This window comes from Danio rerio, chromosome 20 (genome assembly GCF_049306965.1).
Source record: "Danio rerio strain Tuebingen ecotype United States chromosome 20, GRCz12tu, whole genome shotgun sequence".
Classification (NCBI taxonomy): Eukaryota; Metazoa; Chordata; class Actinopteri; order Cypriniformes; family Danionidae; genus Danio; species Danio rerio.
The window spans coordinates 23,794,173-23,807,394 of record NC_133195.1 but is presented as its reverse complement, the minus strand read 5'-3'; positions in this window follow the sequence as shown (position 1 = coordinate 23,807,394).

The window sequence follows — 13,222 nt, the reverse complement described above, 5'->3', positions numbered from 1 at the left end:
ATAATTTGCCCCGTGTACACATTATTCTAAGAGTTATTTAGTGCTCTTTTTATAGTACAAAATGCACCAAAAGAGATGAAACATGCACTGGATTCTGTAGCTATTTATAAGACGCATCGTAAATATAGCCCTGTTTTCCATGACAGAGCTTTATATGTGAAGTGAACTGCCCTTGTTTTGAACCGTGCACAGTATCCAAATAAGTAGCCGAGGAAGTGAAAGTCTGAGAAGACAAGATAACTCAAGATGAGACATGGCTCATTACACAGTCTATCTCTTATAGCTGAATGGAAAACGGATACCGGATCGCTTGATCTTCCTTTCAGCCAGTGAGAGGCCCTCCTGCAAGACCCTCTGTATCTTATCAGACCATCTTTTTGACTCAGGAGCCCCAACAGAGTGCTAATCCTGCACCTCAGAGAGTCGCTCTGGTTTGGACCATCCCTTCAATCTGAATTACACTCTTCGCCGCTGCAACACAAGCCAGGCTCTTGCTGGCTCCATAGAATATGGGGTCAAGGAGCCTCATACAGCCATTTTCATATTTCTAACTTTCCCTCTGTCTCCTCTTGTAGTCTAGGCACAGTACGTTTATCAGTGAGGGTCAAGCTGGGATTTGTTGTTGCCAGAGGTCAGACTTCTGGGAATGCACTTAACTGAGGTGCCTGCTACCCTTCTGTTAGTGTTCACAGGGTGTCAATCCAGACACGACATCCTGAGGAGATTGTGGCCATCAAGGTCAGCAGTATAGGGGCCAATGACAAATATTTATGTATATACTGTACATATAATCAAATTTAAAAGCTAAATAAGTCCTACTGTATGTTTATCCAATATGTTTAATATAATTTTATGGAAATGCTTTAGGATATCAATAAAAACAGAAGTAGTTAAATGACAATATACCAAGGTGTTGCTTCCACTTTACTCCAGAACAATGCACATGACCGTCACAAGTCAAAAAAGCTGCACTGTAAAATTGTGTACATGATGCCATGCAGGCAGGTGTGATGTGCGAAGCGTGGCTTTGGGTGGGACAGGAATGGCCATCGCCTGTCACATCAAACGAGACTTCGACCCTCCTCCCTTTCCAGGTAGGGCCTAAATTAAGGCAACCTGATCTGTGTGGAACTCGCCTCTTGTGAATAGTTCTTCAAAGCAGCAGGCCTCTTTTCCATCCAAGGCCTTTGTAATGGAAACCACTGCTGTTATTTTGCCTCTTGTATTTTCAGGCAGGGCTATTATTGTTCCTGTGGCCCCGGATGTGTAACTCAGACATAAAGCCCGTGTCCTGCACTTTATTTTGTGCAAGAATTATAACCGCGAACTTAGAGAAACAGTACAATCTGTTGCTGAAAGAGTTCGTCAAGTCATTTTTATTTGGGTAGTTTTGTAAAACATCATTTTTAAAGAAAAAAATAAAGATATGTAGTATATTTTAGTGTGTTTTTACAATTTTATTGAACAAATAAGTCCTATAATGTGAAATAGCAAAAAATAAGAAAAATAACTCTTACTAATGAATAAATAGCTTTTGGTCAGATTTTGTTGGGCACTTATCTTAATAAAATATAATTAAATTCAATTAATGACTAAATCTTGGACATTTTCAATAAATAGGGCTTCAGTCACATGATCTGAAATGAGTTCCTTGAACTAATTAAAATGTTCTGTGGAATTACCCGACACTGGCATATAGTGACATAGGATGCCTCTCAATGATCACCCCAGCTTCTGATGTGGTGAAAAAGTAGGTTGTGTACACAAATTTAGGCACATTGTGAATGCAAGGAATTTCAAATAGTTCTTTATGGGCTTTATTATAGAGCACCAGGGTAGTCTGATTCCTGAATAAACAACAATTGAATCAGTCCAGCCTGATCTCACGAGGAAACGTAAGTATTTTATGTTTTGACAGTTTAGTGGCTAATTCATACAAATTCGTATGAGTTCAGTTGTACGAAAATGTATGATTTTAAAAAGGAGGCGTGGCACCCAACCACACCCCTAACCCCAACCGTCATTGAGTGATGAGGAAATCATACTAAATTGTACGAATTAGCCACTAAATCAAAAAGTTACAAATTGCAGTGAGATTATGTTGATCAGTCAGGTGAATCCGTAATTAAATTTAGAGATTTTTTGTACTATTAATCAAGTCTTACCACCCAACACATTCCAAAATGTGCCCTATTGGGTTGATATCTGGAGACTGAGAAGGCCATCTTAGTAACCAGAACTGAATATACAGAATTTAAGCTTTTGAAGATGGAATGTTTCCCTGCTGGAAGTAGTCATGGCAAGATGGTCAACAACAATACTGCAAAAATGTAATTGGTAAGAGACTGAGGGATGTGATTCAAATTAACAATCTCTACAAGCTCAAAGGTTTGTGATAGAGTTGGGAAAGGTGATGGTAAAGTGATAAAGAGGTGCCTGTGGGGATATTTTTAGAAGTGGACAAAAGCGGGAGCAGTCTGACAAGCCGACTGAACCTTGATCTCTCTCTCTCTCTTTCTCAATTTAGTAAAGAACAGCTGACCACCCGCTCTCCTGCAGGGGTACTATTTTAAATGCTCTGCAACTGAAATCCAATTGTTTTTATGTGAGGCTTTGCACACACTGGAGCTCGGTCTCAGATGCAGGACTGTGTTTTTGCGAGCTTGTGCCTCTCATCACCATGGGAATGCACGTTCCCTTGCTAATTACTTGCTTGAATTGGCCCACAGAGACACTGTTAATGACACGTAACCTGATCTGAAAAACCTGAGACGCACTGGAGAAGGTACGGTGTGAGGGGTTATGAGGTGTGGTGGCGGCAGCGGTGGCGGGGGCTGTAAAAGATGACCAAGGGAGAAACACAGTGTGACACACTAAACCAACTGTGCAAACGCAGTTATCTCTAATGCTAGCAGCTAATGTGTGTCCGGTGCAAGATTGGGGGTGGTCATATTGGTGGGTGAAGATGTTTCTGGAAGTGTTTTTCCAATGTGATTTTGAAAACATGCTTGTTAAAGCATATAGTGAACTCATTGAAATCACGTGTTATTTCAGATTTGAAAATCGGACAAGATGGAAAGAATTACAACCAAGGTCAGTGCGATGGCTATGTGGTTAACAATGTTGCCTCACAGCAAGAACATAAGTCCTGGCTGGCACAGAAGGCCTTTCTGTGCGGTGATGGATGTTCCCCTCATGTTTGCATTGGTTTCCTCCGGATGCTTTGGTTTCCCACGCAAGTCCAAAGACATGCGTTATATATAAATTTGGCCGTAGTGTGTGAATGGGAGAGTGTATGGGTGTTTCCCAGCACTAGGGGTTGTATTCTCAGTGTTGGTTTATGGCTGAAAGGGCATCCGCTGTGTAGAACATATGCCAGAGTAATTGGTGGTTTCACCCCTGATAAAGCACGAAATAAGCTAAAGGAAAGTGTGTGACAACCACAACCATGTCAAGTATTGTGAATGACAATTAAATAAACTTTTAAGTCTATTACTTATGATTTTACAGTTTCAATTGACATTTCAGTAAATATTTTCTGTTTAAACACTTAATTTAGCAATTCGTTTTTTCCTTGGTATGTTTTGACTAGCAGTATGTGTTCACCAATCATTCATTCAATTGCTTTTGAACCATTAATAATGCAGCAGGGAATTCAATAGAGTGCAAAAGCCATGTTCTGAAGGTGAAAACTCCATTAATTTTCCCAATAGGGAAATTGGTTTGTAAAAATAGCAGATAAAGTCTTAAAGATAAACCTGGTGTGAGCTTAGAAGTTGTTAAATGAGTGTATGTGCTTGTGTTAAACCTATCTGTTTACATTATTGAACGTAATTAGGAGCAGATTTCATGCAAACAAATACTGCATTCCAATGAGGCTGTAGAAATAATTCCACCCATCAACCACCTAGACAGCTGAACACCTCCACTTTGGTGTTGGTCTTTCTGGCTTTGTACAAGAATAAAATGAGATGGAAAACAAAACTGAACCAAAAAGAATGAAAAAATTATAAGCGGACAATGAATTCAAACAATGAACAGTAAAATTAGGTAACAAAAAGGTAAGAATGTCAAACTGAAGAAATGACAATAGTAGTGTAATATACCTGCTGCAGCATCTTTAATATTCAACCCAGGCTCATTCTGATTACATACCTCTATACATATTTCTAGAGAGTGCCAAATATGTCTCAGGAGTTTTTTTTTTTTTTTGCAGTTGTTGTTTTTGCGAAACCCAGCAGAGGCCGTTGTGTACGTTTTTTAGATCTAAATTTCTCCCGCGAGTGCGATTTGCGCCTTTTGTTCTCCCATAAATCCACCAGAGGGTGCTATCGGCTGACTGAGTTATCGACCGACTGATCACCCCCAGGCACCCCCTTCCCTAAACCCAACCGATAGAGTTTTAAAAAGCACCGATTGACCACCGTCCACCCGTCAGTTATTTGAAAAGCAATCTAGAAAAACAAAAGCCTTGGTAGCAGCCTGATTTTTACCATGTTTTTAGATTTTACCACATTCTCACCCTGTTATTTACATGTTTGTTTTATTTTCTGGATTTTGTTTTTGTCTTGCTTTCTGGAAAAGTTCTTTGCTGGACTCGAACCCCATCGTCACGGTGAACTCTGCTCTGCATGTCAATTCCTCTGACGTACGCAACGATCCACTGGATAAACTGGTAACAGCAGAAAAGCGGTCCATATGGAGGTAAGCGGTCAGCTGGTAAGCACGAAAAGGAATGGCGTCATGCCGCCCCTTAGCGTTCGTTTTAAAGATGAAATGCAGCCATATGTTCCATGGCTACATAATCTCCAGAAATGTGTATAGAGCTACGTTTTCAGAATGATGTTGTAAATATTAATAAGAAAACAAAATAAAATGAAAAAAGTTCTCATTGCTTTTAAATAAATTTTGCAGATATTATAAGAGAGATTATATTATGTGGTGCTGCTCATCGTGACTCTTTCATTGGTGCATTCATAATGTAGTTTTTCTTCACAAAAGCTATTTTAAAGCTACGTTGAAAAAAATATGAAAAGATGGCTTCAAGAAAAGTATGTATCATCCATTAACAATATCGTAGATCATGAGGTCTTTAAAAGTCTATACATCACCATTCAAAATTAGTTTCCCATCTAGAGAATATGAATGGAGTTTTTACCTCCTAACCCTGACTGTTGTACTCTATGGCAGAGTCCCGAGTAGCAGCTGGTTTCATCAACCGTAGTCTAAGAATAATAATTAGTGTCTTTGTGATGGCAGTGGTATGTTAATGACACACTGGGCCACTACTAAACTGTATGCATGAAAATGAACTGCAGCAGCCATAAACATCCAATGCACGTGATGTTGCATCAAGGAAACCTGCAGAGACAAAAAAAGAGGGGATTAACAGCCACTAAACAAATTTAGACCCTAGTAACAAACAGGAATAGTCTGGCTCTATCAGATACACACTTCTACAGACAACAATTAAATAAAACTAAAATTAGGTATATTTTAAATTATTTTTTTCACCATTTTGTTCATTAATTTTTATACTTTTTATTTAAGAAAAAGCAGAAGATGAAGAAGAAAAGAACAAGAAAAAAGGGGAAAGCAAAGCGGTTGTCATAGGGGTTACAAAATAAAGTCACTACATTTGAAACACATTATCACATGTTGTTTACAATGACAGCCCATTTGTCCCAATACATTTTTCTCTTTACATTTTTCCCAATACTCTACTTTGATTCTTGAAGTCTTAAGAAAATGTTAGTCTATCCATAAACTGTTTTTTTTTTTTTACAATTCCAATCCATCGAGCCCTTGTTGGAGGTTTTGTTTATAATTCTAAATTTTTTTTCAAACAATAATAACTTATTTATAATATATCAGCTGAAGCTAATGAACAGGTCATGACAACCCATGAATAAAGTCAACCCAAGCTCATTCTAAAAACGAACCGCAATATATATTTCTGGAGAGCACCAAATACGTCCCAGGAAGTACGCTTTTTGCAGTTTTTGTTTTCATGAATTCGAAAGAGGTTGCATTTTTTTTAAAGATTTTTTTATTGCTATTTGTGCCTGCTCATCTCACGTAAATCCACCAAAGGCCGTTGTCGACTGACTGACTGACTGATCGACTGACCCACCCTCCTCCTTCCCTAAACCCAACCAATAGTGTTTTCAAAAGCACATATTGACCCGCCCACTCACTTCCCTAAACTCAGAAATAAAAGCCCTCAATTTTTAGTAGTTTAATATTTTTTTACATTTAGTTTTTGTCTTACCTGCTTTCTGGAACCGTTCTTCTGTTATAATCAATGCATTTGGATTGATGCTTTTAATTGTAGTCCAAAAACAGGTTGATTTAGAGCCCAGAGTTATAAATTCATTCATTTTATTTTCGGCTTAGTCCCTTTATTAATCTGGGGTCACCACAGCGGAATGAACCGCCAACTTATCCAGCATATGTTTTATGCAGCGGATGCTCTTCCAGCTGCAACCCATCTTTGGGAATCATCCATACACTCTCATTCACACTCATACATTAGGGACAATTAAGCCTACCCAATTCAGCTGTACCGCATGTCTTTGAACTGGGGGGTAAACCGGAGCACCCTGAGGAAACCCACACGAACGTGGAGAGAACATGCAAACTCCACACAGAAACGCCAACTGACCCAGCTGAGGCTCGAACCAGCGACCTTCCTTTTGTGAGGCGACAGCACTACCTACTGCGCCACTGTGTTGCGGCCCAGAGTTATCTGAGGCTAAAAAGTAAAGTAAAACAGCAAAGCTCAAACACTTATGAATCCTGTACTGGAGTTAAAAAAAGAAGCCTTGGAAGGCAGCTTCAGATCATCACATTCATTATTGAACATTACTGAGCGTAAAACACAGGCAGAGATCATCTGGATATTCAGAAACCTTTTTTAATCACTGCGGGGCAGAATTCATTATCAGTGTGAAGAAACAGTTTCACACCACCAGCATTCATTTTCACCTCTGGCTCAGAGAGATCAAGACACCTGCGGTGGCAAGAAAAAGAAAAAATCTCCATAATCTAAAAAAAGTGGGAGAGCTGAAACTGTCTTTCCTGGAACATAAAAGGTGGTCATGATACGGTAAAAATGATCACAAATACATTCCATTTGTGACAAATGAGTAAAAATACAAGTCACCTCTTTTCCACCCATAATGTTAACCACTAATATGGAAAGATTGTTTTGATGCATATCTTATCCTGTAAATTTGTGCATCAACATTTAGTGTAAACTGATTAGTCACTGATGGTCTTTCAGTAAACTGTTAATCACGTATGGCACACTCATACATACACACTTTTGCAACGCCCTTACAGTAAGATGATTCTCATGTACAGTAAGAAATTCATCACCCAGCTATTTATTTTCAGCCTTTACAGAAGCCATGCAATAAATCTACACTGTTAGACATTTCAAAGAGTTTTTAAAGTAACTTACTGGCAACACTGTTACTGTATTTGTGATTTACAGTATACAACCGTAAATCAGTTTACAGCATGATACCATGATTATATTATCTGAAATTACTGTTAATTACTGTAAAACACTAAGTAAACAGTTTACTACTGTAAATATTTTACAGTATACAACCGTAAATCAGTTTACAGCATGATACCAAAATCAAATTAACTGAAATTACTGTTAATTACTGTAAAAACTAAGCAAACAGTTTACTACTATAAATATTTACAGTATACAACCGTAAATCAGTTTACAGCATGATACTGTAATTATACTATCTGAAATTACTGTTAATTACTGCAAAAAATTAAATAAACAGTTTACTACTATAAATTGTTTACAGTATGCAACCGTAAATCAGTTTACAGCATGATATTGTAATTATACTATATGAAAATACTGTTAATCACTGTAAAAAAAACTAAGTAAACAGTTTACTACTGTAAATTTCTTACAATATATAACCGTAAATCAGTTTACAGCATGATACCATAATTATACTATCTGAAATTACTGTTAATTACTGCAAAAAATTAAATAAACAGTTTACTACTATAAATTGTTTACAGTATACAATCGTAAATCAGTTTACAGCATGATAGCGTGATTATATTATCTGAAATTACTGTTAATTACTGTAAAAAACTAAAAAAACAGTTTACTACTGTAAATATTTTACAGTATACAATCGTAAATCAGTTTACAGCATGATATTGTAATGAATCTTTCTGTAATTACTGTTAATTACTGTAAAAAAAAACAGTAAACAGCTTTTTCGACCTAAATATTTTATCATATAATTTTATTATTATCTTAGTACTACTGACATAAAAAGGACACAATTACTGTAAATCTCTGTATAAGTGGTTTGACCTCACTAATAAATTCCCATAATGTAATGGTAAATCCAGTTATTTTCATGTCAAAAGAATTTGCAGTATTATGCTGAGTGAAATACAGTAAATATCTGCAAATTAAAGAAATGTCTAACAGTGTAGCACTTTCTAATGGACAGACGCCATCCGTTGGCCGGAGTCTTGAACTGCCGATTTCAAGCCCGAAAGAATCAGAAGATTCATTGTGTTAAACAACCACAAGGACACCTTCAGATCAGCCATCTGTACACCTCCCAACTCTAAATCAATTTATAAGCAAACAAACGTCTTGCATGCGCTGTAAATCTATTACCAGATCCTGTTGAGCCACAATTCCTCAAGGCCTTGAGAAAGGATTTCCAAAATCGAGTCTCATTATTTGAAGCCAGGGTGTTTTGTTGTACAGCTTTTGATTTTGCAGGCGTCCCATGGGTGTCAGCGGTACGCCAGTGACCGGACGGCTGTAAATAAAGCCAGTGAGTTTTGGGTAACTCCCTGAAGGCTCCCTCTTTTCCTGTGCCACCCGCTTCAGAAGGGCAATATTATTCTGTCCCCAGGTCTGAAGAATGATTCCATTGTACTGGAGGTAGAAAGCGGCCTTCCTCCGAGCCCACTTTACTGCCGCCGTTCTTTATTTAAACAGCACCGCCTTTATCTGTACGTGCTCCTGCTGTCACTCGCCGGGCTCTGCTTGATAGGCCCTGATAAGGGTGGCGCTCTATGCAAACACGTCCCAGCAATGGGGACCACATGGGTGACCAGCAGGAAGTGTCAACAAAGAACGGGGTATTAAAAGCTCTCGACAAGTTTGATTGTTTCCCATCGTGATAATCATTATTTTACGGCACTTTAAAGTAGCTGCCGTCCTTTCATTGTTGTATTGTTTTGCCATTTAAGATCACTAGGGAAGACTGATGAAGACATTTTTTAATAATATTTAAGAATGATCCATGTGTTTTGTGTGAACAGATGAAAGTAGCTTTAATATTTCTCACAGTTTATCATAGTTTATTTGCTATAGTTTTAAAAATGGTAAGAAAATATGAGAACAGGTAAACTGTATCAGAGCAAATTCATCTTGATGGGAGATAACTTTGATACAAAGGTACAGTAGGTAATGGATTGCAATCAATCAAAGATAATTCATCAACATGGCATCAGATTGAAGTTGTACCCCACTACTCTGCTTGGTAGTAAAGCTTTCATCAGACAGTTATTTTCAAAAAAATGTAATGGCAAAAAAAGGGAATGGAAGGTCACGGGACAAATCAATAATGCCCAATATACAGGATTCAGACAGTTAGTCTAGAACCTCACAGTAGCGACAGATTCTCATCTGTTAGGAAGTAAGTAACATTAGCTTTAACCTGTTTGGCAGTTTTTTTGAACATGTGTTCAATATTGTACGATAATGACACTGCTGCCTGCTTTCTCATCCTTCTCTCTTTCTCGTTTCGACCCATAGCGTTATTCAATATGGTTGAGTACAACATGGCATCAGATTAAGGCCGTACTCACACTAGGTACAGATGCCTCGAACCGGGCCAAAGCACGCTTGTCCCCCCTCCCGTCTCCCCCGACGGCCTGTGCTCACACCACAAACGGGCTTCGGCACGCTTACGTCATCGCTACTGCGCTCTTCAGTGAGAAGTTATCTCTCACTCAGCAGCACAGTGGAGATTTCTCTTGTTATATCGTTTCAGTCGTTTGATAAGCAGTCAAATATTTCGCCAAACAGTCCTTAGGGATGCAGGGACACTCAGTCAGATATTTCGCCGTACAGAACCGCCACTTTTGGCGCTCATAAACAATAATAAAGCTCTCGTGCTGCAGGAATGAGGAGGTCTGCTGAAGGCGCGCAGCTGTCGTGAAGTGAGGAGTTTGCGTCTTTAATAAACGACGGCAGTTTGCGTTCACTAAACAGTAAGAATGATTAATAAATCTATATGAAACAGTCCCTTAAAAGTCACGTCTCGCTTTCAGTTTCGGGCTTTGGCGCGTTTTGCACTCACACACAAGGGAACCACGCCAAAGCCCAAGTGAACCGCGCTCAGGCACACCTCTTCCAACCGGGCCAGGGCCGGCCAAGTGAACCGTGCTTGAGCCCGATTCAGTGCACTCACACTTCTCAAACGATCCGGGAAACGGGCCTGGGCATGGTACGGATGGCATAGTGTGAGTAGGCCCTAAAGTTGTACCCCAATATTGTGGGGGCGTTGCATTTTCTTTGAAAATGAAAATCAGGTTGATGTCAACCCAACGTCTGGCCGACATCAATGACGCATCCAATCTAAAATCATCCAAATATCAACATGTTACAGCTTGACATTAGTGTGGACATGACCACTATAACATCTATCAGATGTTAGATTTTGGTTGCCATACCTAATGAATAAATGTCAGTATTTGACGTCATGTTGGTTTAAGATGTCGGCTCAACATTTTTTTTTTTTTTGCATTTTCCCCACATTTTGTATTTAAGAAGTTTAACTACAGCATTTTGTTGACATTTTATAAATGGTTTTGGGATGGATTAGCTTGTCTTCTGGTACCATGTGCATGCTTTTTGCAGTAACGAGAATAATGGCTGTTTTGTCGAATTGCTTATTTAGATTATGTGCGAATTTTGTCATTCTAAACACACACTACATATTTTTGTACATTTTTATGGGGACTTCCCCTAGAGGTAGACATATGGCAAGATTCAATACTGCAATATGTTGTAATAATCGATATGGACAATATTGATAACAATTATTTGAACTTTTAGAGTGCTTTTTACATATATTCAGATTGTATTAGGGGTTGTTCATCACAGCACCATATGCCTGAATGATTAATAGGTTTATATTCAAACAGACATTATTATTCAAATATTTTCTTATAATATAGTTTAACAAGGAGTTTTTGCACATGTTAATGTGGATTGATTAATAAATAAATCTTTCTATGTCATGTTTTGGCCTCTCAGCTCTCAGGTAACTTATCAATCTAGTTCCAATGAGTTCTGCGGCTGTCAAATATAAGAAAACTCATAATTATAATGCAGACAGCACGGGAGGGTAGCTTTAATGTTGGTTAATTATGTCCTTAATGCAATTTACTGCTATGCTTGGACACTCTTATTCATAAAAAAATCATCTTTAAGTTCACTGTGGATTATACTTCGCCATAGATTATATTTAGAATGCAACACAGTTGCTTTAGACACAGATGCCGTTTGCTAATATGCTCATGGTAATCGGATCTTCAGCAAACTCGTTTAAAAAACACTTCATGCTACCTCTTTAACCACCAAAATTGCAGAATGGAGCCCTATAACTTTCTGTAAACAAAACCAAATTGAGCAATAAACAAATAGTGTAACTTACCTTGTAAATATCTCATCAGTCTGTGTGAGGAAATCATCGGTTGCTCTCATTTGCTCCACCTGTCAGTTTGAATCAGAGAGCATGCGTATAGATTTACTAACTTTGTGGAGTTTTACTCGCGCATGTCTTTTTTTGCATTAGTTCATATTACGAAACACTAAGTAAATAGTACTTGGATATATCCATTTGGATTTACTGTTGTATTTTAAGCACAATAAACTAAAAAGAAATATTAAGTAGCTTATTTAATTAAACGTGACATTTTGAAATAAAAAGACAAAATCTGATTTATTTGTAAAATGTACTTGGATTACGCTCTCATTATCAATTTTTTTTTCACAGTGAGCGTAAACAGCCTCAAAAACACGGATGTGACGAATTAGCGCCTTTGAAGTGATATCTGAGGTCTGAGGACTCCGCTTGGTAGTAAAGCGTTCATCGGACAGTTATTTTCAAAAACTAAAAATAGGGAATGTGAGGTCATGTGACAAATCAATAATGCCCAATCCGCTTGTTAAGTGTGAGGTCACGCGAAGCGGCTTCAGGGTCAAAGCGCTCTATTAAACTGAATGGGGAAACTCTTGAAATGGTAATAACAAACGTTTACAAAGAGATTTAATGCTTTCGAAAATCACGATCGCAGTATATATGTCCATGCCAAATATCCGATGGCCAGAAAGTGATTAATTTTTTTATAAATTGCCCAAAGAAAAAAAAAGGCCAGAGATTGTTGTGTACACTATGATTTTATATAAAATTAACTTAAATGTGTGATAGGAATAAAACGTGATGATCATAAACTAATGATTTCTCCACTCAAATGAATGGCGGCTTGGACCCGCAAACAGTATTACTTACGTCACAAACACGTCACCACTTAACAAGCGGATATTCAGGACTGTCAGTTACTCTAGGAACTCATAGTAGCAACAGATTTTCATCTGTTAGGAAGTAAGTAACATTAGGCTTACCCTGTGTCTTTTTAAACATATGTTCAATATTGTGCGACAATGTCACGGCTGCCTGCTTTCTCATCCTTCTCTCTTGCTCATTTCGACCCTTAACATTACTCAGTATGGATGAATATGTGGCTTTAAAGATTCAAACATTATCGCTCGTCACATTATTGTGACTGAGGCTCTATGGAATTCTTTGGAAACCACCTGAACCCAACCTCCCCAGCCACCCAGATATGGGCATGACGTTGAATTATGGTCACTTTACAAACACAACATAAAATCAACCAAATGTCAATGTCATTTGAAGTTGTTATTGGATGCCAAAATAACGTTGTCTTTAGACTGTGGCTGGACATTGAATATTGGTCAACTGACATCATGACCTAAATCTAATCTAATATTATCGTTATATGATGTTGTGCCTGCTGGGCTGATAATGTGAAATAATTACAACAGTCAACATTTGAAGCGGTTCATCACCATTCATCAAAGTCATTCTAAAACTATTGAATAATACCCATTCTTGCT